General features: G+C 39.1%; 1 protein-coding gene across 2 annotated transcripts in view; it reads left to right on the top strand.

Moving 5' to 3' along the window:
• LOC145996077 (cytochrome P450 6k1-like) overlaps positions 1-25,399 on the top strand; it is a 50,212-nt gene that overhangs the window by 12,663 nt on the left and 12,150 nt on the right. Inside the window, exon 1 of one of the 2 annotated variants that reach the window (XM_083132323.1) lies at positions 21,184-21,327. The exons of the other annotated variant lie outside the window; for it this stretch is intronic. The gene's annotated coding sequence lies outside the window, so the exon portion shown is untranslated. Of the gene's footprint in view, positions 1-21,183; positions 21,328-25,399 lie in introns of those variants that run through there. 2 annotated transcript variants of the gene reach the window in all.

The raw sequence follows: 25,399 nt of genomic DNA, 5'->3' as shown, positions 1-25,399 counted from the left end.
ATTGCCAATTCTATGTATGATGCTACCATCAAGCTCTGTGTCGGCATATAAGCCAAAAACCTCATCTTTATTGTCTTTAGGTGTGGTTAAATATTTTTGAGCAAGAAGACCCAATTCAATAGGATCCTGACTAGCTTCAATTCTTCTAGGACCAATAGGACTAGGTGTATGAATACTGGAAAGTGTTGTGAATGGATAATCTAATATGTTTCTTGCAGCTACAGGTACAAGCTCTGTGATCAAATTTTGATTTTGCTCTGTAACAGTTTTGATATTTTTACCTAATTGACCAATAGCATCAATTATGGGCTGTTCTGTTTGTTTGTGTTTTTCATAAATTCCTCGGTTCTCTGATTTCCATCCCTTAAATCTTTTTACAAGATAATCTCTTAACTTAAGATCATCAATGATTGGCCTTTTCATGGTTATTTATTTATGTTTCAATGTCTAGAAAATTGTTGATTTTATTTCTGTATTTGCCACTATTGGGTGTTCTTGTCATATCAATTGTGACAAACCCATAACTGTCCTGGTTCCAGCACCAACTGCAAAACTTGGAAAAATCATTGTAGCTCAAGTCCCCACCTACATATTCATCATGTATGTGTTTGAGGTTGGTATGATCTTGATGAAACACACATATAAAATTGCTGTTGTCTCGGATCAGCTGCTTGGGTATTTTTGAAAAAGTCTGTGCCAGGTAGAAGCAATCAATGTTTTTGTGCCGGCCCTGTGTAAAAAAATTTCTAACCTTGTTTTGATTATCCAATATAATGTCATCAAACACAACAACAGAATTATCGAGACATTCATGGAGTGGCTTAACATCTGGTTCAAAAGTGGCTATATCCAATCCATCATATAGCTTCATCAGCTGCTGATATTTTAATTGTTCCAAGCTCTTAGAGAAGATATACAAGTGCCTGTTTTTCCAGTCTAACCAGTTGGGTGCCAATAAAAAATTATCAACCATTAGTGTAGTTTTACCACAAGCAGATGGCCCAACAATAAGACACCTAATATTATCAGGTAGCAATTTTCCATTTCTCTTATTCTGCTGTTCAGGTTCTGGCAGCCTTTTTATAACATCCCAGGTGTTCATATTATTATTTTGTTTGCATCGATCCAGCTGTGTTCTGGAAGTCCTAGCCATTTGACAAGTAACTTGTTGCCTTTTCTGCGGATGATTTTTTCTATGAGATATGTGTCAGGCTGTTTAGTTTTGCTGAGCTCTTCTTCATAGAACCTGCCTTTGAGAATTTCTCCTCGGTGATCCTTTATTATATATGTGTTAAGGGTCCCGGGTTTAACTTGAACTACTGTAAATAATTCGGTGCTCCAGTTTCTTGTAAAGCCTCTTTTGAATAAGTGCTTATATTTGCTGATTCTTACTTGATCACCAATCTTGTATTTGGCCTTTCTTGTTGTTGGCTGGTATCTAGGATAATAAACAGTTCTGATCAATTTTTGCTCATCAGATGAAGTTACTTCAGAGGGTTTCATGTTGATTGTGGAATGGACCGAGTTGTTATATTTATGTAGAAGTTCTGGAAGAATATTAATCCATTTATAATTACCTTGCAGGGTAAATTGTTTATACATAAGATTTTTTAAGGTTCTGTTGAATCTCTCTACAATTGAGGCTTTGAGATCACTGTAACTCGAATAATGTTGTATTGCCTGGCTTTTAATAAATTGTTGAAACACTGAATTATAAAATTCTTTGCCATTATCTGTTTGCAAATAGCGCGGTGATCTTCCACTCTGATTGATGATTGTACTAAAAGCTTCTGTAACACATTTTCCAGTCTTGGATTTGAGTGGCATAGCCCAGGCAAATTTTGAAAATGTATCTATTACAGTGAGTAAATACTTGTAGCCCTTGTTGATTTTGTCTAAGTTTTTCAACTGTCCACTTGCCATTTCAATCAAGTCGCTTTGCCATAAATCATCTATGCCCTTTGTGACTACTGGGAGTCTCTTAAAATTATGTCGGGCTTGTCTGTGTAATTCATCAACAATAATTTTTCTAGACATAATATGTAAACAAGAATATTGCAACTATGGGATGTTCAGCAGCTCAAACTGCAGGATTTTCTAAATATAATTTTTTCCCTATTTGTATTTTAAATTCCAGAGAGCCATCATCTTCAGCATAGGCTGTTTCTAATGTATTGGGATCTGTAAAATCCTCCAATTCTACACTGGTGATTTTCACTTTGTTATCAGCATTTGTTATTGATAAGGTAGGGTAGTGGTGTGCCTGTGGTTGTAGCCAATATTTGATTTTGATTGGTCTCAATGTGCCCCCAACAAAAAATTGGTAATAAAATTGTGCAGGGGACAGCATATATATTTTGCCACCTGGTGTAAATGGAGAATCATATTCTTTGTTGGGGATGCTGTACAATTCAAGAATTACTGTATGTTTTGGATTTTCAATTATGCCTGTTATTTCCTTTTCTGCTGTGAGCAATCTGCTTGTTACAGATTCAAGGTGCTCATTGATGGTCCTAACAATCTCATCGTGCCCCGGCTTGATTCTTATGTCCACAGCAAGTTTTTTGTATTGTTGCACAATTTCTTGTAGCTGGGTGGCAAAAACAGACAGAGCATTTGCTTGATTGGATTCCATGGTCCCTAGCTGTTGCTTGATATTAGCTACAATTTGTTGCAAATTTTCAACAATTGCCAATTTTCAATTTTGAGCAGTAAGATCATGGACCTGTCTTCTGATATCCTCAAACAGGGCATGCAGTTCATTAATATGTTGATTAGTTGGTAGAGTGGCCACTGCCTGAGTGAGATGTTTGATCTCTGCCTGGATATTCTTGATATCTTCTGATTTCAATATGCGATTCACTGCCCTCTTAATATTTTTAAGTTCCTGTGATGTGGGGAAATTTGATACTGTATTTTGCAAAGATTCAAGTGCCAATTTCACATCATTTAATTCAGAAGCATGAGCCACATTTTGCATAGCATTTTGGAGCAGGGCTATATCTGCCTGAGAGGGTGTGGATTGTTGTAAAATTTCAAGTTTTGTTTGGATATCATCTATCAAGTGATGAAAATGGGATAGTTCAGATTCAGTGTTGAGGTTTTCAAGCTTTGTGATTTGTTGCTGGACACTGACAAGGGTATCTACAATACCGGGCAGGCGAGATTCTAGTACATTTGTCAAATCACTTTGCACTGCTGCTATTGTACCTTCAAGATGGGTTATGGAACTTTGAATTTTTCCAAAATCTTCATATGTTTCAAGTTGCAGCTTAACACTCCGAGTTATTGCATTCAAAGCATCAGAAGATGGCAAGTTGTTCATAAAATTTTCAAGTGTCTCAATTTTTTCTTTAACCTCGGCTATGGCATTGTTCAGAGGGTCCAGATTAGGTATTTGGAGTGACTGAATCTGTTCCTTTAGAGTGGAAATCACTAGATCAAAATCTTCTTGTGATTTTATGCTTTTGACAATTGTTTGGAGCTGTGCCTGGACATTATTTATCTGCTCTTCCAATTGTTGTTTCAATTGCTCAGAATTGGTAGCCTGGGTCTTAAATTTGGCTTGAAGAGCTGCTACAGCTTCTTCCAAACTTTGAAAATTATCCAATGTGGCCAAATCAGTATATTTCTGAAGCAGCAATTTGAGTTCAGAATCAATTTTAAGAAGAGGGTCCATGCATTGTGATTGTAAATTTGTAATTTCTAATTGAAGACTGGCATTGAGTGTAGTTTGTAAAGCTTGTAAATCACTTCTTAATTTCTTGACTCTGACATCAAGCATCAGAATCTCATCACTGTGATCTTCATGTCTTGTATGGCCAAAAATATCATTAGGCATTTTTGTTTTAGCGGTTATTTATTATAGAGTATCTGATTCTTAATTCTATAAAAAAGGGTATAAGCTTGTCATAAGATCCAGGGACCTCAATATATAAGCAGTCACCAGCAGAAACAGTATAAACAGTGCCAGAAATCATGTTTGAGTGCTTAATTCTGTAAATATTTCTCCCTACTGAAATTTTAACATTGCCCTCAGGGGTTGTAATAAATTGCAATTGCCCACCTACAGGTAATTGGTAATGATTTAAATTATTGTTAAATATGTACAATATTTTACCTGTTTCATCATCAATATCTGTAAGTATGCTGTTCAGATGAATAATTAACAAACCACTCAGTTTAGATATCATATCAGAAGAGGGTTGTGGTGTTGGCAGCTCCATAATAGCCTGTTTTTTGAACCCAAATAAGTTCATAGGCATGTTTATTTATTTCAAATCATGCTCTGTAATTGGGCATTGATTGCCATTTTTCAAATCACAATGACCCCATGGTAAAGTATGTATGCCACATGATAAAATGCATCTCTTATCATCATGTGGGTCCAGAGCCACTTTTCTTACAATATTGCTAGTCAATAAGTGATCCACACTCTGAATTCTGGATTCTGATGTTCTGATTAAACTCTGGGATTGGAGACAATTTTTATAATCTTCAAATTGGAGCTCTTTTTCAACAGTTACTCTGCCAATGCCCTTGGCCTTTTTGGCAGCAACACCACCACGTGTTTCAAAACTGTACATCTTGGCACTTAACCCAGCAAATGCCACAATAACATCACCAAGTGTCTCATCTTTTAACTTGCCAGGCACCTTTTTGTTGTGGTGTTGAATCCTTGTATGTTCACTGGTATCAAAATATTCAAGCAATGCAGGCTGGGCCATATCTTGATAAACATTTTCTGTTTTAATATCAAGAACAAAACTATCCGTGTCCATGTACATCAATTTTACACTATCACCATAAAAAGGTTTCAGCACATCATAATACAATTGTGACATATGTAATTTGGCCAATTCCAATATCACAGCCCCTACATAAATAGGTTTATCAAACTTAATTTTTGTTTTTTTCATGTTGAAAAGTGCCATATTTTCATCATAAATTCTTCTGTAATTGAAATTAGGCTTTGCAACCAATTTTTTGCTCAGGCTGGGGTCAGTAATTATTTTAACATCGGTATGTTTTCTGACATTTTCAATTGTTTTGCCATATACAGAATTGACCATCAATTTAAACAAGGCCTTATCAAATTGGCTGTTTGCAGATGTTCGAAGCTCTGTATTTGTATTAATATATGGTTTCAACCATTTTGAGTGCCTGAACCTCAAAACTTTTCCAACTTTGGTCACTTGAACACCATGATGCATCAGGAACTGGAGGTTCTTGTAATATATGACATAACCCTGTTTTGGCTCCAGTGTCATCATCAATTTCTTCTGTTTAGAGCCAGGTGAGCACTTAACCTCAGGAATTGGGGGCAGATCAGAAAATTTGTTATGTAAATCATCAGGAATTGTCAGATCAACCTCTAAGAAGAGGCCATAGTCACTGTCATCAAAGTCCTGAAGATCTTCAATATTGAAATCTTCAACCCATTCGAGCCCTGCATATGGCAGTTTTTGCATCATGGCATAACCATAGAGGCTGTTGGCATCTACATACAGTATATAATTTGATGGCAGTGCTGGATCATAATCAGGCATATATTTGTTATTTGCTCTGGCATATCTCTGAGAACATTGCACCATCCCCCCTCTTATACATTGCTCCATAAACAGATACATATCTTGATCTTGGATCAGATCCAATTGCTTTTTAGTGTTTAAAAACATTGCAGACCATGCTAAGCCCGGGGCACTGTAAAAATATATTGGATCCAGTTCATAATTTTTCATGGAAGATTTTCTGAATGCTTGAAGTATATCAGCCAAGAGGGTCACATCAAGTTTTAAATATGCCATGTGATAATCACCAAATGTCTGGCATTTTAAATTGTTCCACATCAATTGGGCATGGTGATAATCATCATCAGTGATTCCAGATCCTCTGATTTTGCTGTAAAACTCTTCTTGTGGTGGCAGAGAACACTCATCAAATTTAGAAAAATCTGTAACATAATCATATGGATATACACCCTTCCGCCTAATTAGTTTCAGGTCCTGATTTGGAAACAAAGCACATGTGATTTTGAATTGATCATCAGATAATTGAGTGGCCAGTGTAGCCAGGCTAGCAGATAAAATTCTGTAAGAATCAAGAAATCTTATGTGAATAGGAACACCATTAACTTTAATTATTTTGCTAATGGCAATATATTTCTCATCATTTTCAGCTAAAATATTTAAATTCTGCTTGTCAAACCCCTCATATCTGATCAAATGATGAAAATCATAATTGGATGCTCCATGGCAAAATATAGGGACAAATTTTGGTCTCTTGATCTTAATATTACAGCTATTACACAGGGCCATTTTGAATTTACCATCTGTATGAGAATGGTGTTTCACCTTGATTTTTGTATCTGAAAATTCAGAACCACATACCGGGCATTTTTCTGCATTGTTGAAATCTTCAATCTGTTTCTCTGTTAAAGGCAACATGGGTTTTGATTTTAATAAGATATTAGATGCTATGTCATGGCACTCATTTTCTATTTTATGTGCAAATTTTTTGATGGCATCTGGTCCCATGTATGAATCTTTTTTACTAACAACACCATCCTGTACAACAACATAATAAAAACTGGAAGGTTCATGTAGCTGGTATGGTGTAATTGAAGATTCTTCAGGATCTGGATTGCAGAATGCAAGAGGTTTGAGATTTGATTCAAAATCACAGACAATATATGCTGGGTGTTCCAACAAGGCTTCAAACTTTTTGAATTTTGCTTTTTCACTTGGATTGGGCATCACCATATGAACAGGTTTATAGTTGCCACAGTATTTTAAATGTTCAATTAACTTGTTTTTGGCAATTTCTGCATTCACTTTACAAACCCCTTTTATTATTTTTTTACCATCAAATACACTTAAACATCTTCTGCACAACTTAAATATTGTATTGGATTTGTCTAGTTGTGTTCTCACTAAAGCTTCAAGACTGTGTATCAGAGTATAATGATATGTGCCATCCCCTTCAATTAAGAGCAAATCAATCGGAACAGCAGAATCATCATCAAATGTACTGATTCTGAGAGGTTCTATCAAGCAATTGCCACGACCAGTGGAACAAATAAAAACATTAATAGATAATTGTTTATCATTGATATTCCTGGCCTTTTTTTCAAATTTATCAATATTCTGAACAGACATTGGATATTCTAAACCCTTCATTGCTTCATCAAAATCATGTTCATGTTGTTTATAATAAGTTATTCTCTCAGGATGCCTTAAAACTGGATACAAAGCAGCTAAAATACACCACAAAAAGCATTTCTGGTCGGTATTTTCTATATTAACCACGGCTCTTTTGTTTTTAATATTGGCAGGTAATGGCAGATATGTAGATCCTTGTAATGGGCTGAATTCAGAAATATTAACATATAACTTGTGTGGAGAACCGCATAGGCTCCATCCAGACTCTTTTGCCGCAAATTCAGAGTGTTTAATATTCAATTGATCTATTAAACTGCTTATTATTGTATCTGAATTTGCATTTGAATATACAGGTACAGTTTCTGTTATGTGGGGCTGTGTAAATTTTGTGCCATTTGGTTTCTTATATTGTGCAAACAATTTGAGGGACAGCTTATAAGAGCCATTTTGTGCATTAAGAATTGCCTGCACATCAGGATTTATATTGTTCAAAAAATTCTCAATACCACATCTTGGCTCTGATACAAACCGATAATCTCTTAATTGGCCATTAAAACTGCTATGGATGGGTGCATAGCATGGCTGCTTTGCAGGTCCAGCATTAACAGCTGCTTCATGCTTTCTTTTCAGACCAGATGTAGATGGTTGTGGGGGCAATATTGATGACTGTGCAGAGCAAGTACCTTTATGTTTATATGTGAAATATTCCATGCTATATTTTCTATGGCATTTGGGGCATATTTTTGTGGGAGTTCTGCATTTGTCTGGGTTACAAATCTTTTGGTGTCTGGCCCAATTAGAGCTAAATATATTTTTATTGCATTGGTCACAATATTTTTGTTTTGGCATTTTTCTTGTTGTTTATTATATAAGATTTTCTGGGCTTCAATTCAAAACTTTATACTGAATAAAAAATATAAGTTGGGTTCAGCAGTGTGATTTGTATATTTAGTGTATATACTTAATATTAATAATATTAATATTATTATTAATTTTTATCCTCGGTTTATTATATAACTTTTTTGGGTTTTAAATCAAAACTCTATGCTTATCTTATGACAGGTTGTAAAGCCAATAGCCTACAAGTGGAAAAAAAGAAAAATATTCATTCACACTGACCTAGCGCAAATACCTGCACGGACATGCATGCCTAGAATGGCAATGGCCTTGTTATGTATTGATTTTTGTATAACAGGCTGGGACAGATATAAGCCTGACTCTAAATAAAAGTGGATTACAACAAACAAGCTGGATGTAACAAATATCAGGCAAAATATTGTTCAATATACCAGAAATATATTTAATATGAATTAAACCAAACAGGCCTGTAAGTATGAGAAGCACTGTAACAACACATCTGTTCTCCTCAACCACTCTCACAATACTGGCTGATGCAATTTTGTTTGCACGCAAAGCTTCATTACTCGGAAATTTCTGTAAGGACTGACGCAGAGGAGAACCACTTGAAACATGCAAAGCAAAAATCAATACTACCGTGTCGGGAATTGTATATACTGACACAAAGGAGAATCACTTGAAACATGCAAACATATAATATAAAAAATAAGAGAGTCACGGAGCAATTCTAGAGGGTCTCTGCATATTGCATTGTTTTAATATTAGATAAACAATTTGAACCTGGGGTCCAATTAAACTTAAGCCAGAAGTAAATATGTGTGGGTGGGTATGGGTTTTAGCTTAATTTTAAGTGTAGCCAAAAAAATATCAATTTTTGACAAGTTTATGGACAAAAATCTGGCTGATGCAACTTTTGTAAGTATGGCCAAATCAATCTGAGGAGGCTCTTCCTTTCACAGAAAATTCCCGAGGGCATTTTTACAAAAATCTTGGATTAGACAGGGTTCCACACTTGAGCAAAAAGCTCATATGCTCATGTTGAGCTAGTTTTAAGTATAGACAAATCTGCTTGAGGGGAGCTCTTCCTTTCTCGGGTTTATCCTATATACTTTCCTACTACTGGTGGTGAAATAATACTTTATTCCCTTTTTATCCAGATATTCCTTCCACAAGCCTGATGTGAACTGCGTTCCTCTGTCTGATAGAATGGCTCTGACTTTAGGAAAGTGGGTAAAATATCCTTTCTCCATTACATTAATGATCTCTCTGGCCGTGCGTCGCCGCAGGGGATAGACAGAGACAAACTTCGTTCCTACATCAACCAAGGTGAAGACGTATTGATAACCCAAAGACATAGGTAACTTTCCAATTAGGTCGATGGACAAAAGTTCATGCGGGTCTTTCTGGTTAATGTGTAATTTGTCTTTGATGATCCCAAGTTTATCCATCTTGGTCTTCGCACAGGTCCGGCAATCTCTAACATGTCTGGCTACGTCTTGTTTTAATTTAGGCCAAAAATATCTGTTCTTCACTCTTTTCAAAGTCTTAGCCATGCCAAAATGTCCTAACTCATCATGGTTCTCTCGTAAAACCTTATCTTTTAATTTCTCAGGAACACACAATTTCCAGGAGACTTCGTCGCCCGTAGTTTTTCTAAACAGGAGATTTCCGTACAACTGATACAACCTTCTCACCTTGGACTCAGCAGGGGAGACTTCATCTTCCTTCTGTCTCAGTACTTCCAAGATGGAAAGGCAGAAAGAATCATGCTCTTGAGCTTGCACCCAATTCTCGACATTGTCTACTTCTCCTCTTTCCTGCCAAATGTAATTAACATGGAAACATTTTGGTTCTTCATCTTCCTCGCTGACTTCTGCAGGATAACGACTGAGTACATCTGGCACTACGTTTTCCTTTCCCTGTATATAGATAATTTCGAATGAGTAGGATTGTAATTTGAGAGACCATCTAGTGAGGCGACAGTTCCAATTTCTAGAATTTTGGAGCCAGACCAATCCCCGGTGATCTGTGTATATCTTGAAATGTCTTCCTCGGAGATAAATTTCGAATTTACTTACACCAAAAAGTATGGCTAGGCATTCCAGCTCATGGATGGAGTAATGCACTTCATTATTCTTCAGTTTTCTGCTCGCATACTGGATTACAACCTTTTCTTCACCTAGTTCTTGGAAAAGGACACAGCCTAAACCTTTTGTGGAAGCATCGCACTGTATGCAAAACTCTTGATTTAAATCAGGCTGAGCTAGAGCGGGAGCGGTTACTAATTCTTGCTTGAGCAGGTCGAAAGCTGATTGTTGAAAAGTACTCCAAGTCCACTTAGCACTTTTGGAAAGCAATTTCAGCAAAGGTTCTGTTTTAGCCGAAAAATCCTTTATAAATTTTCGCCTCCAATTGGCTAGTCCTAAAAACTTCCGAATATCTTTCTTGTTCTTTGGCAAGGGAAAATTCAAGATGGCTTCATTCTTTTTCGGGTCTATTTTTATCTGGTCACCCGAGATCACATGTCCTAAATACACTAGTTCACTCTTTACAAAATTGCACTTTCGAAGTTTTACTTTTAGTCCTACTTCTTCTAGTCTGAGTAATACTGCTTTTATGTGTTGAAGGTGGTTGCTGAAATCCGCATCAAAAATTAGATCATCTATGTAAACTGTCAAATAATTTTCTGTTTCAGGGCCAAAAACTTGATGCATGACAGATACGAAAGTAGATACAGCGTTAGATAAACCATACGGCATCTTCAAGAATTCGTATTGGCGACCTTTGTACGAAAACGCAGTATACCTTCGGCATTCTGGCTTCAAAGGAATTTGCAAATAGCCTGAGGCCAGGTCCAAACTCGTGAAATACCGTGCTTGTTTAAACTTCTGTAAGGATTCATCAATGGGTGGAACCGAACTTTTGGGAACTATCATCAATGCATTCAATTGTCTAAAATCCAGGCATGGTCTCACACTTCCATCAGGTTTGTCCACGACTAACAATGGATTCAGGTATGGTGATACAGATGGTTGAATAATGTTCCAGGTCTTCCATAAGCTGAGCTCTTCCTCTAGAGCTGCCCTTTTTGAAAGCTGTACTGGATACGGCGCACGATGAACTGGCTCATTACTCTTCAGAAGGATTTCACACTCTGCACTTTCCATTGTTCCGGGCTTCTCTGAGAATACTTCCAAAAATTGAATCAGCACGTTTAACAGCTCCTGCTTCTGGGAATCTTTTAGAATATCTACTGTGTCGACCTTCTCCCTGAGGTCCGCGGGTTTATACATCCATTTCTTGTCTCTCTCTTGGACATTTTGGATATACCTCACAAGTTCAATATCCAGTGGATTCCCTTCCTCATGTTCAGGAGTTTTCCCGAAATTCAACTTTACAGAGTTTTTCCTGAAATTTATCTCTGCCTCGTGCTGCCTCAAAAATGGCATGCCCAAAAGAAGATCCGTACTAAATCCCTTCAATATAAATACTTCAGTACTGAAAGTCATTCCACCTATTTGTAGCTCTACTCGCCTACTTCCAAAAACTCGCTTTCTGTGGGTACCAGAGAAATCAACTAATCTTATTTCTGGAACCTTTTGTACCTGAATGCCTGGTATTTGATCCTTTAGTTTAGTCCAGACATTATGACTTAGAATTGAACATTCGCTTCCGGTATCAATTATACAGTTTATCGGTATTTCCATTAATTTTGCAGACACTGCTGGTGATTTGTAACTGGTCTTAGAGGCTCGTGCAGATTTCAGATCACTTTGCAAATTTATTTCCTCTGTTTCGGACAATTGAAAATTTACTTTTAGTTCCTGGATAGATCTTAGTGGTCGCTCCTCCGAGGCCCCTTGCCTAAATGGGAACGAAGCACCTAGACAAGGCTCTAGTTTGTTTGACTAGACTGTGACCTTTGGTTATGCAGGAAGTCCCGGGTTGTCTCTAGGGCTTCCTCCTGCTCAGAGGTCAAGTCTTCTCTGGTTGGTGACTGCCTTCTAGTCTGTTCTGCACCCCGAGGTGAGTATCGTCTAGGGGAACTCTCATCCTGATAATTCGTTATATCAGGGAAGCTTCGACCTCTTTCTGGATAAGGTCGATTAAAGTTCCTCTGACCATCCTGTTGGCTGCGGTCCGCTCCTCTCCAGCCTTGTCTTCTATAAAACTTTGGAGTCCTCGCAGCATTCCTTTCTCTACCGCTGGTTCTGGTCTCGATGTTGCGGACTTTGAAGCTCTTATTATTGATTCCAGACTCTTTACTCTTGGGGTCTTCCTTATTTCTCCAGGCATCGGGATCGTCATAGATGTCGAAGTCCTTGAGAAAACTGGTCAATTCATCAACTGATCTTGGAGCATGCGCAAGGCAGAGGTTCCGGAAACGATACGGCAGCTGTCCTATTATTAGATTCAGCACTTCACTTTCGCTGAAATTGTCACTCAAGTTTCGATAGGCAGCGTAGATGCTCCAAGCGAAGCTCTCCATATTCTCGTGGACTGGGCGAAAATATCGTCGATTTCTTACGGCAGTTAACTGTCTTTGTTTGGCTTTCTCAGAGGCAAACTCCTCCTTAAATCTTAGGCAAAAGTCGGCATAGTTGACAAAACTATCTATGTTTCCCGCCAGCCAATGTTCCGCCTTGCCTGCAAATACTCTAGGAAGTAACTCAAGTCTATAGTGCTCAGGTATCTGCATAAGCTCGAAACTGACATTGAGCTCTCTAAGGTACTTCTCTGCCGATTGGGCCTCGATATCGCCTTTGAATTTTGGTATGTGGGCGATATCAGCCATCCTAGGCATCTTGAAATCGGCTCTACGTCGAGGAGGAGATCCATCAGAACTGTCTCCCTCTCTAGGTCGCTTGCCTCTATCTGTTCGAACTGTTCTTTCGACGCAGTAGGGACTTTGCACTACTCTAGGAGGTTCAAAGGTGACCGCTTCCGGGTTTAAGCTTCCACCCCGTTCAATAGAATCCGGGAGTACATCTGAAGTGGCTTCGGTTTGCAACTGCAGTCTTTGAAACTTATCCTGCAGCTCACCTACTCTTCTAATTATAGTTCCAGTTTGTTCATGGATCTCTTTTCGAAGGGACACTTCCAGTCTCTTGGTCTCTTCACGGAGAGAGCTCACTTTTTCTCCAGCAGTTGTTACAACTTCTTCCCGGAGATTCCGCGTCAATGCGTCGGCAGCCTCCTTCTGCTCTCGTACAGTTTTTTCCATCTGCTCGGTCCTTTCACCAAGGGTTTTTACCACAGAACTCATTGCTTCAACAGAGACCTCTATCTGTTTAACCCTCTCGGGATCGTCACTTTCAGTTTCTTTCCTAGTAACTTCCCCTCTAGACTGGACCAGTTCTAAGCAGGTATCTAGATTCCTCTTCATCTGTTCATGCTCTCTTTCTATCTCTCCACGCCACTCAGCTAAGGGCTCTAGTTGTTCTTCTACTACCCTTACTACCTCCTGTTGGCAAGAGATCCGGATTTTCTCCAACTCTTCTCTAACACTTTCTCGTTGGTCAACCTTAAGCTGAGAGAAAAACGTTCGCAACTCCTCCCTACTTTTCTCGGCTTCTAGCTGCCTTCTTTCATTCTCTGCCTCTTTTTCTTTGTTTCTCTTTTCTTCCTCTTCTTCCTTTTCTTTCTTTATCTTTTCTTCCTCTTCTTCCTTTTCTTTCTTTTTCTTTTCTTCCTGACTTTCCACCAGGACACGGAGAACTTCTAACTCCCTTTCTCTTTTCTCTTCAGCTTCTCTCTTCTCCATCTCCCTTTTCTCTTCAGCTTCTCGCTTCTCCACCTCTCTTTTCTCTTCAAGAGACTTTATCAGAGTCCTAAACTGATGTACCTCTTCTTTCCTTTTAGCTTCTTCTTCTGCTTTCTCTCTTGCCCTTTTAGCTTCTTCTTCTGCTTTCTCTCTTGCTCTTTTAGCTTCTTCTTCTGCTTTCTCCTCTTTAATACGTGCTGTCTCCTCTTCCTTCTCAAGGAGTCTCCTCTCCTCCATGGATTCGACCACCTGTCTCAGCTCTAACAACTCTTTCTTTCGAGTTTTCTCTAATTGAGCAGTTTCCCTTTTTCTTTGTTTTTCATCAGCTTGTCTACGCTCTTCTTCCTCTTTCTTTTCTTTACGTCTCAGTTCTTCCTCATCTTTCTTACGCTCCTCTTTATCTTTCCTTAACCACTCCAGCAGCCAATAGTCTGATTGGGTCTTACTTGGTTCAAGCAGGGACGCTACCAAGGGTGCTGATAAGCATGTTTTACACCTAGCCTCTGCATCAGTCTCTGAGGTCTCTTCTTGCCCCTCACATCTCAAATGGAAATTCTTGAGACACTGGAAACACTGGAAGGACTCCATCTCGGCTCCCGAATCATCACAGCATGCGAACCCAGTCTCACCTTCCATGGTTTTTCTCCCTCTGCTCCGTAGACTCATTCCGGACGTTTCTTTTTCCATTTTGTCACAATCGTATATGCCACAACACTTTACCTTCGTGAATTCTGTATGGTTTCACCGAAAACACTTCACTACCTTCGTGAATTCAATGGACGAACACCGTCACTAACTCTTGCACTACAACCAGTGAGCCACTTCTAGTCCATATACGGCTTCACCACGTAACTAATCTGACCCCACGTTTTACAAGTCGAGCCCTGTGTTTTTGCAAATCGGGCCCCACGTTGGGCGCCAAAAACTTTTGCAACGTCCGCGCGCCGGAGCACTGCACACTACACCACGGAGCGGTGCAAAAGTGTACCCATATATGCTAGCTTGTAGCCAGCCGAAGACATGGACTCAAAGTATCTCAGGGCTTGCGGGGTTTAATATTGAAAGGTCAAAGGTCAACTAGTAAATGTTTATTTATATTTATACACGCATGTAAATAACCTGTTTAGCACATACGCTCTTAAATCCTCCTCAGTGAGGTACCTGGGCAGTATTAGTATTCTTATCTAATTTAGGGGGGGAACCAACTAGTACAGGTAACCAATAGGAACCTTGGTAGTCGTCACATGCCACGCCGCCTGGGGACAACATGCGAAAGCGTCCAATCAATAGCGAGGGACGGGCCAAGGGCCCGCGGTTTCACAAAGGTGTTGGTATGAAAGGACGCCGCAAAGTCAATCCAGCTACGACAAGGGAACGGTTCGGTCCCTTGGTATGTCCAGTCAGTAGCAAGAGACGGCAAGGTACAAAGGGAAGGTCTGGAAGCACCCAGGAGACTTGGGCTTGGGCCGCCACGACCCAAGGTTAGCACACCAAGCTCTTATGGAGCAGACCAGGTAGGTAGGTAATCTGCTTTTCTTATCCTCCTCCTTCCTTCTCAAGGAAGCTATTGGATCCCGGTAGGGGGAACATCCAGACTAGATCTGGGAACCAGGTCTTTCGCAGTCGGCATCTGGCAGTCGACTGAGCTCCGGGCCTCGCTGCTTTGTTTATATACTGTTTGGTGGCAGCACTGAGGCGGGTGGAGAAGATCGGAACTAAGCCGGCTGCAGCGTTGCAAACTCCCTTCAATTCACGAGATGCAACTCGTGCGTTATAAAATATCAAGTTTAGCATTGTAAAAACCACTAACATGTGGCGATATAAACTTAACACTTGTGTGCTAAACTGAACACGTTACATTAAAGAAATTACAAGATAAAGAGATTCGACAATGCAAGTTACAAATTAAACAACAATTACTGCACAAAAGATAACTGAATGCGTAAACCACGCAGGGTATTTAGCATGCTTTCTTTAACCAAAACGTGTGTGCCATAACAATATATGCTTCATGCTTAACAACAATGCACTCAAAATTAGATAAAAGGTAAAGCAAAAGCGTAAGCCTCGCAGGGCATTTCGCAAGCATTAATAATTATATATTAAAGAATTTGGCTATCACGCAGGATAGCTACATGTGATGACCACGCAGGGTCGTTACAATTTACTTATTTCTTTATTTATTAAATACGTTGTGGCTTCAGTACTGTGGGCCTGGCACCATTTTTAGGCCGTATCTCGCCAGTTCTTCATTAGCATCTTTTCATCCTTTTAATGAGAAGGTAAAAAACTTTATTTTTTTTACATAAACATAATTACTACAATTTTATTCTTTCACAAACACTTATTTTAACAAAAGTATTTCACTTGTTGCTGGGCATCAGTAAAAAAATACACAACTATTTTGTACTTTTCAGCAGTCAGTTCACTTCTTTCCAGACACTTGACATTGCATTCCGCCAATGAGTTTATCACCTGCATCACCCCGTCGGAAGAAGGTCAAGGCGTAAAATTCACGCATCAAGACGATGCTTAATACTTTCTTTGACAGTGATGGCATGATCCACAAGGAATTCCTGCCGGAGGGAACAACAATTTTTCCGCCTTGGCCTTCTTCCGACGGGGTGATGCAGGAGAACGCCATTCCATGCTTTGGCGTTTCGTTTCAGGGTCGTACCTCACACACCAGCTCTCATCGTCTGTAGCAATGCATTGCAAGAAATTTGGATCTGAATCCTTCAGATTTCTTTCTCTTCCCACGCCTCAAAATCGCTTTGAAAGGTCAGAGATTTGAGGATATTCCGGACATCCAACGGAACGTGACGAGGGTCTTGAACACCATCCCGAAAGAAGACTTTTCTAAAAGTTTCCAAGGCATGTACAGCCGTTCTCAACGGTGCATAGCCATGGGAGGGGACTACTTCGAAGGACAGTAAGGTAGGTTTCATTAAGAATTCGTCTACTTTCGGTATTCAGGATCATTCACCGAACTTTATTGTTAGAGGTTGTATTATGTGATTCAACAAAGAAAGAAATTAACTGTTACAACACAGCTTTTTTCCTGATACAACAGTTGAAAGTACTGAGACGGAACTAATAAAATTTTTGTGACTATGCATAATAAAATCCGTATAATATGACAGAGCACCGCTGGCTACTTCTCGTGGCTTGCTGATCGACGCGTTGGTCACCCCTGCTCTAAAGCATGGTGAGATGTGTCGTGCCTCTGGCATTCGTCAGAAGACAACTCTACAGGTGACCTGGGCATTGTGCAACTCATTTCAGAGGAACCACCTTTGCATTACATCATATCATCATGTTACAGAATCTGAAATTGTGCAAGGAGTGAGGAACACGACAAGGGCCAATAAACTTTTGGGGAAATATTTTCGATGCAGTGTTTATAATCTTCGTCTCGTCTTTTGGAAGCATCAGTTAACCATTTTGCTCTTGTGGACTTCGGAAGAGTAGGAGGAGGGTCGTGGGTTCATATCCCTGAGTGGTAGTTTCCGAGAGAAACTGTGAATCTGAGTACATTATATCATCGTGCATTGCAAATACTGTCGGATCTTGCAAATGAGATAAGCAGCTGTCTGCGTTTAGATTTTATATATGTAATATAATCAGTTTGGATCATATCTGAAACATATATCAGTGAATGATCAGCACGGATGTGCTTCTACGGGTAGGCATTATAACCTAAACAACATCACGACGAGTAGTGCGAACTTAACAGCTGACGTTGAAATGAAGTAGAATTATCTTGAGTTTAAATTGTTGAAGTGTGAAAAGTACATTGTACTGTTTTTTTTTTTTTTTTTTTTACAATTCTCGTGATTTATTGAAAAATGCACGAGGTTCGGAGCAAAGGGAGGCCAATGGGGGGGGGGGTAGACGTAGAGGGAAGGGGTGCCCGCAGGATTTTTTCATATCTTGCCCTTCAGTCATATTATTGCTATTGTTATTATTCCTATTATTATTATTATTTAAATTATAATTATTACTTTACAAATCATAAAATTGATATTGAATTGAAAATACTTTTCAGTCTCCATTCTACTATTCAGATAGAAATTGGATTCGGCTTGCTAACTTTTCATGAAAATCTATCACTGTGTTGATGAACAATTCTTTGTCTCTTTGCACTTTTTCACGACGCACTGATATCATACAGATACCAATTAATCTACTGTCCTTCATATCATATGTGATTTAGGTTTTTAAGTGCCGAAGGGTACTGTGAAGAAAGTAATACATCAGAATGACGGGGTATGAATTATCAAGGTCAGATCCCGACTTCGGAAAATAATTTCCATACTTTTCGGAATCCGGAACAAACGAGATATTCCAAAGGATTTTATTCAAAATAGGTTAATTCCTGATATTTCCTGCATTATAAGCGTCTAAAATTTCTATAAATTGACTGTTTTTATTCCAGAAGTGCAAAAGCAATCATTTGAAGGAAAAATAGTGTGTACAATTTAATGATTTTCACAGCATCGGAAAAGGGCCTCCCCTATGGCGCAGTGGTAGCGTCATTGCCTTGTAATCAAGGGGTCCCGGGTTCGATACCCGGTGGAGGCACAAGTGGTTCGGATCCCACTTTAAACTGTAGGTCCAGTCCCGATTAGCCTTACTGTGCAAAAAGTGGACTTAAAACAACAACTCAAACCAAACCAAACAGCATCGGAAAATTTCCTGAGGTGGTCTGGAATTGGAGATTTTTTTCAGTCCCTAAACGTCAGGATTATTATTTCCTTCCCAATCCCGCCTCGCACACCGCCAGTTACAGCAGTCAACATGATTCTAATGACATTTGTGAAAATGTTCTCTCGTTGCATTGTTGGACATGGCAGTTAATTGCTGGAACTGACAGCCCTTAAATCGCATAGAACAATTTTATTTGTAATAACATATCTCTTACTATTTCACCATTCGAATTCCATGAACGTATTCCAGAAAATCTCAATTGGGACAAGTGCCCCTGAACCCCCCTCCCCCACCCTTTGCGGTCGTCCTTGGTTGGAAGGCAGGGGCGGCGCCAGGGGGGCGCGAAGGTGTACTTGCGTACACCTTAATTTTCTTCCACACCCCCTTTAGCACCTCCCATCCAAAACCTATATTCTACCGAAAATATTACCTCTTATAATGTCATATTATGTCATGTCGTTGTCATATTGAGTGCCGAATGATTGGTACTGAGACTTCTGTAATTACTTACAAGTACTCTCAGAGATATTCCGCATTTATTTTCTTTTATATGTCGATAGTCTATACAGATCAGCGGCAGCGGCCCTTGTCTTTAGTTCTTCAGAATTGTTGATAAGAATTGTTTCTTCTTGTGTTTCAAGTAATCTGTTTGTGTTTTTCGATAAATACATATAGTTCAGTGTCAGTTGTATGTTTTCCTTTGCACTGTTGATACACGGTTTTGTTGTCCGCCTATTTGTTCTTCCTCTTTTCTTCAAGTCGCATTGGAACAATAATTTCAGTTGCTTTCAAGTATCATCAGGTCGTTCTCCGGAAATTATTTAACTCGAGCTGTATTGTGACGGTAGCTTCCTTGTTACTTCGTTCTATTTGTTCTAGTAAACGTACCATTTCAGACTTTTTCAAATACTATTACGAAGAGGCCAGAATTTCGAGAAGAAATGTTATAGTTCGTTGTTGGAATGTTGGAGACAGTTCGGCTCAAAGGATTTTAACTAAGAAGTTGCTGTGCACTTAGCGTCTTGTCCTGACACCACAGCATCTGGGCAGACGAAAGATAGGCTGTGTATTATGTAAAACGAACGCATATGAAAAGAGGGGTAACAAAGCAACGAAACATTTTATAGTGAGTCGTCAATAGGATAGTGTTTGTCGGCCATTTTGGGTCGTAGGACTTTCAGATAAGTATTGATAACTTGACAGGAGTATAAAACACTTGCTAATAGCGCATTGGACAATTGTGTTATCAATATTTGACACGTTTGGAACAAGTATATGATAATTATTGAAAGACGAAAAAATGCAATTCTTTCCTAAAGATGGATTTCTGTATCTTTGATTTCTGTAAAAACGTGACAACTTGTAGTTTGTAAAATTGGAGATTATTTTTATGCATAAGCATGTGATGCGTAAACAAAAAATGTAATTTTCAGTTATGTTCATGTATTTAATACATTGTTGAATAGTAGATTTTTGACGTGAAGCATTTTTGTTTTAAAAACTTTCAATCTGATTGTTCGTAATGAGTCGTATAATTTCTTGGTAAGACTAAAATATACTGAAACATGATAAAATGATTGATATTGAACAATGCATACCTATTGACCTGTAATTCTTTGGTAGACACATAATATGCATTACATTACAGGAGGGTGTAGAAAAGGGTATCGGAGCCTTTATCTTTTGATAGTGATATACTGATGGCTGATTAATTCAATTTTATTGTTCTTGTGAGGGTAAAATTGTATCTATTACGTTACCGAGAGGCTTTGTATAACGTTAAAAGTTCTGATTAGTCACATAGTTATACAGACGGTCACCAAATGCGTGAAAAGTGGACTCAAAACAATGCATGTCAATCTAATACTGTACATTTCAGTCAAGGTCATTTATGTTCATTATTATAATGTTGCAGGAATATGGTAACTTAAAACTGAAGGTTTTCTTTTCGAGAGGGCGAGCAACTCGATTAGGGGGAAAATATACCTGACCCCTTTCCGTGGAAAATTGCCTTGCCTTGCTTGGCTCTCCATGGGAAAATCCTCCAGTCGTCCATATATGTCATTGGCTTCCCTTGAACAAGCTGTTCTTTTCACATTTCCAAACGTCGTCGTTGTGCTAAAATCAGGCAAAAATGAAGGAAGTCGCTAGTATTCTAGAAGTTTCATTGGCATATTATCATAGACGCCTACTAAAAGTTGACTGATATTTGATTTAGGGACTAAAACATGCATGCTTATTTCATGTTTTCTTTATTTTCAACGTCGCACCCCCTAAATTTCATTCCGCACCCCCTCAGCAACCCTAGATGATTAATGCTGGCGCCGCCGCTGTTGGAAGGAGAAGAGAGAGGAGGTATGGGAAGAGAAGAGAGGTTGAGATAGAAAGACAGAGGTCAAAGTTGAGAGAAATATGAATCAAAGCAGAACGCACCTGATAAGATTTGGTCTGTCATTGAGCCCTCCCTTTCCCCTCCGCCTTCCAAGGACTCCGTCACGACAACTCAATTTAATTTTCTGTGTGCGTGTTCTTGATTCTGTAAATAAACATTTCTTCGCAGTTTTTCAATATAACGATGACGCACGAGTATTTTTGTGACTCAGCACAATTTTAAAATGACTAGTAATTTTACTTTGAAACTATCGACTACCAAGGCTTTGTAAACACGCAAAGAATCTTCAGTCGGAACGTTGATAAGCAATTATCTACACATCAGAGATATTTCTTGCTTAAAACTCCAAGATCTGAACGCACCACATTCATTGTTGGTCTAGTTAGCAACAAACGTTTGGAGTGTGCGTTTACACAGAGGAAGATAACGCAGGCGCTTCACACGTGAGTTAGACATTGTTATGAATAGATGAAGTTATGCGTATTTAAAATTTTGTTTGGTATAATTTCTTGATTGAATGTGAGAAGGACTAGGTAGAATATTTTCAGAGAATATTGAGCACAGGCAGGGGGAGATTTGCCACTAGGCTATAACAGGCTGTAGCCAGTGATGTGCGTCTACGCGTAAACAACGATAGTCTACATTCTACACGTAGACTATTTTACACATGTAGATAACGTAATCTATGTAAACAACATGTCGAAAGGTGATGACTTAGCAAAGGGCGCTGTAGAAGTAAAACAAAATTATACTGCGCATCGTATGCTGATGTGTAACAAGATCTTGTATACACTTCTTTACAATTGCGAACAATTTCTCACAGAGGAAAGAAAGCTATGTAGGAAATATTGTAGTGTTTTATGGAAAGAAGATTACTTTTGCTCCGCTACTGCCATCTGTTTTTTGACATACAATTTAGCTTTCTCACAGTTGATGATAGAAAGAAGAGATATATAAACTTTGTTTTAAATAGGATTCTTGTCATATCAGTTCGTTGAAAATGTCACTTTCCTTTCATGAAGGCCTTGACAATTAATTTAAATGTATGTTTGATTGTCTACGTAGTCTATGTAAACTACAACCCAATGTAATCTACGTGTAGATGTAAACTTACAGTATAAAGCACATCACTGGCTATAGCCTAGGGTTCACAAGTCCAGGCGGGCCACACCAAAAGAAATACGCTAAAACTAAGCTTTTTGCTTGGGGGGGGGATGCCCACTCGGTGGCGTATTTGTGATTTCATTGCGGGGGAAGGGGTGTGGAGAGGCAATTATTTTGGTATGTTACCAGTTGGTGAACTAAACGATTGCCTTGAAGTTGTAAGTACCTTAGATTGATTGATTTGGTGTTTTTAAGTCCACTTTATCCACAGTAAGGCTAATCGCGACTGGACCTACAATGTAAAGTGGGTTCCGAGCCACTATGTGCCTCCACCGGGAGTGAGTACCTTAGAATTGTGGTTCTAATCTATAGGACATTAAATCTTATGATAACATTTACATGTAATTTAGAAACTATTTATCTAAGAAAACTCGAAATCATACCAAACTACTGGGTGAGCAATAGGTAACTGTGCACCTACACTACGCTACATTATGCAGGGAAAAACTTCCCTTTCTTGATGTTTGTTGGTACATAAGGACATGGGACAGTTGATTAGTAAGACACTCATTGTTGTCAGTCACTCATTGTTGTTTCTTCGGAGCGTGATCTTGCAAAGTGCGGAACTGCATTAGCAATGGTTTTGTTACTCGAAGCTCGTGTGTTTTTGGTGGAACAAGTCTTCCGACATGGAGGTGAATATATGGAAGAAGTGCGAAATAAGTTTATGGAAGGTTTCCTGATACAGATCCACCACATCGTAATGCAGTGCGGTGGTTGATCGAAAAATTTCGCAGAACGGGATCAGTAAAGAATGCGCCGAAATCAGGCAGGTCACAATTTCTAACAGAGGACAAATTGCAGGATATTTCGATTAGAATAGAGCAAAGCCCAAAGAAGTCAATTCGTAAATTAATCTCAAGAGACACATGACTTGACACCTCCAGATATGTATCTGTGGGATCACTGATAAACTGTGTTTACAAAGACAAACCCAACGCTGTTTACAAAGACAATCCCAACTCTCTGGATCAACTAAAGGAAGCCATTACAACATTCATTAGGAACATCTCAACATTGGAACTGTCAAGGGTTTTTGCAAACAAGATAAAGCTTGTCAATGCATGCCTAGATGCACACGGATAACATTTTCAACATTTACTGTAGCAGGTATGTAGTATGTAGCATGTAAGAATGTGTGAACAGTAGGAACACAGTTACCTTAGGTGCACAGTTACTTTTTGCTCACCGTGTATATTCAACTGGTGATACTGAAAAACACTTGACCAATTTCTATTGTCCGTTCAACTCAATGACTGTGCGGAGAGAAATACTATCTACCTCCAACGAGAAAAGCTGACGAAATCAACCCAACCTGCCATTGCTTCAGATTTTCATAGTTTATTTAACAATGGACAGAGCAATGGCACTAGTCTGGGAGCTTTGTCGAAAACCTTTGCACCCGACGACAATACGAACAAGTAAACAATGGGTTATTTAAAAGTAGAACTTCAGAAGAGTAGTAGATACAATTGTTTTAAAGGTTAAATAACTGTTCCGGAATGATTTTTAAGTGGCGTTTGTTCCATTTAATAAATTACAGTATGCTATCAATTCCATTTTCCACTCGCACACTGCGCTGAAATGGCAGATCACAGACTATTAAAATTCCTTATTGTGATAATAGTAAACTAAACAATATGTCAAGTCATTTTACGTGCTAATATCGTAAAGAAATGTACAAGTAAGGAGTTAACGTCGAAGAACTGAGGGAAGCAGCCGCCACGAACGTGGGTGGGGTTAAACAGCGGGCGAGTTGTTTTCGTCCAATCACACTCACCCTTCAGCCAATGGACGCAGCTGTCATTTTGATCGTCTACTACACGTGGAGTCTGTCACATGACTTCGGATACGCTGTTGCAGTAGTTTGCAATTTCAATGTGGAGACCGTGGGAAGGTGCTAGTGCGTGGGAGGGACAAGGTGGCGTAGAGTAGATGTGTGGCAACACTGTGCGTTGAATGTGATTGTTGCAGCTGGTGGGCGAGCTCCGTGGACTCCAAAGCCAGCCGGTCGTAACGAAGGTAGCGCGTCGACTTTACAACTTCTTAAATCATAACCCTATCTTCAGAGGTCGCGAGACAGTGCTCGAACATGAGCAATTGTTCCTCGAAGAAACGAATGTAAACATTTTTAATGCCAACAATTGAAAATCAAGTGGAGCGATATTGACGGTTGAAATTAGCATCTTTGTTTCTCAGTTCGCGGCCAGTGTGACTACCGTAAAGTAGTGTCGGTTTCTTTTTCTTTGGTGCGTAACCGGTATTAGTGTTGTGTGGCGAAATGTATAGTGCAAGTGGCTCTTGTAAAGGACAAACGAAGTTTAATGAATAGCCTTTAATTAATGTGTTTAAAGTTTACAAGTGTTATTAATACAGAGTATTCAATTAGTTGAAGTGCAGTACGATAACAGAACGTAATAATAATAATAATAATAATGTCGGCAGGGCTCAAAGGATAGCCTAAGTGCTCAAATATTTTAAGTCCCCCGCACCTTCCTGAGTACAGATTAACGAAAAGATTTACCACGATTTCGTTATTATTGTCAGCCTTTTAGCAGAGTGGTGAGCGTAACGTGCTACGTAGACAGGGGTCTTAGGTACGAACCCTAGGCGAGGTTTCGTCAGGCGCAAATCCAGTGGGGTGGACGATTAGAAGACCACCCCTTCCACACTGAAACACTGATGTCTAAGCGGCACAGTGGTTACAGCCATTATACATATACATACATAGTTGACCAAAATTTAGTGTGGGCCTAGTGGGAGCATTGTCTTTACATAACGCAACTGCACTCACAACGTTTTTGTGATTTTAACTATTTCTAACATGTTTTGCATTTTCAAGCAGAGTTCTTAATGGTCCAAGAACCCATAAATTCTATAGCTTCTATTAGGTTCCGCAAGAGGGCCGGAACCTTTTTCGTCGTACAATTTAAATTAGGTCCAAGTGACGTATTGTTTCATTTTAATATCGCACTTCGACCGTATTTAAATTGATCCGGAGAAAAGGTTGCTGGACCGAATTGAAGTGCTTAAACATGAAAAGTTTATTTACGGTCCACAACCAATTGACGCTTGCTGATTTTCTATCCCTGGTCCGGAAATGAATTTATTAAATTCCTGAACCTTTAACAACCCTGTTGTCAAGCTCTTTGTGCGATTCTCAAGAATACGTTCTAGTTTGAAGTCGCGTATTTATACTCGTAGATTCATCGCAACAATTGGAGCAATTGTAGTAATGAGAGAAAAATTACATTCATAATGAACCCAAGAGGAGAAGATTGGTTAACCCGATTTGGAGAGAGCCGAGCGAGCAATGATGATGATAAACGATGCGACGTTCCGTGAAAGTAT

The sequence above is a fragment of the Lepisma saccharinum genome, chromosome 12, assembly GCF_977018435.1.
Source record: "Lepisma saccharinum chromosome 12, izLepSacc3.1, whole genome shotgun sequence".
NCBI lineage: Eukaryota > Metazoa > Arthropoda > Insecta > Zygentoma > Lepismatidae > Lepisma > Lepisma saccharinum.
This window is presented reverse-complemented; position numbering and strand designations above follow the sequence as displayed.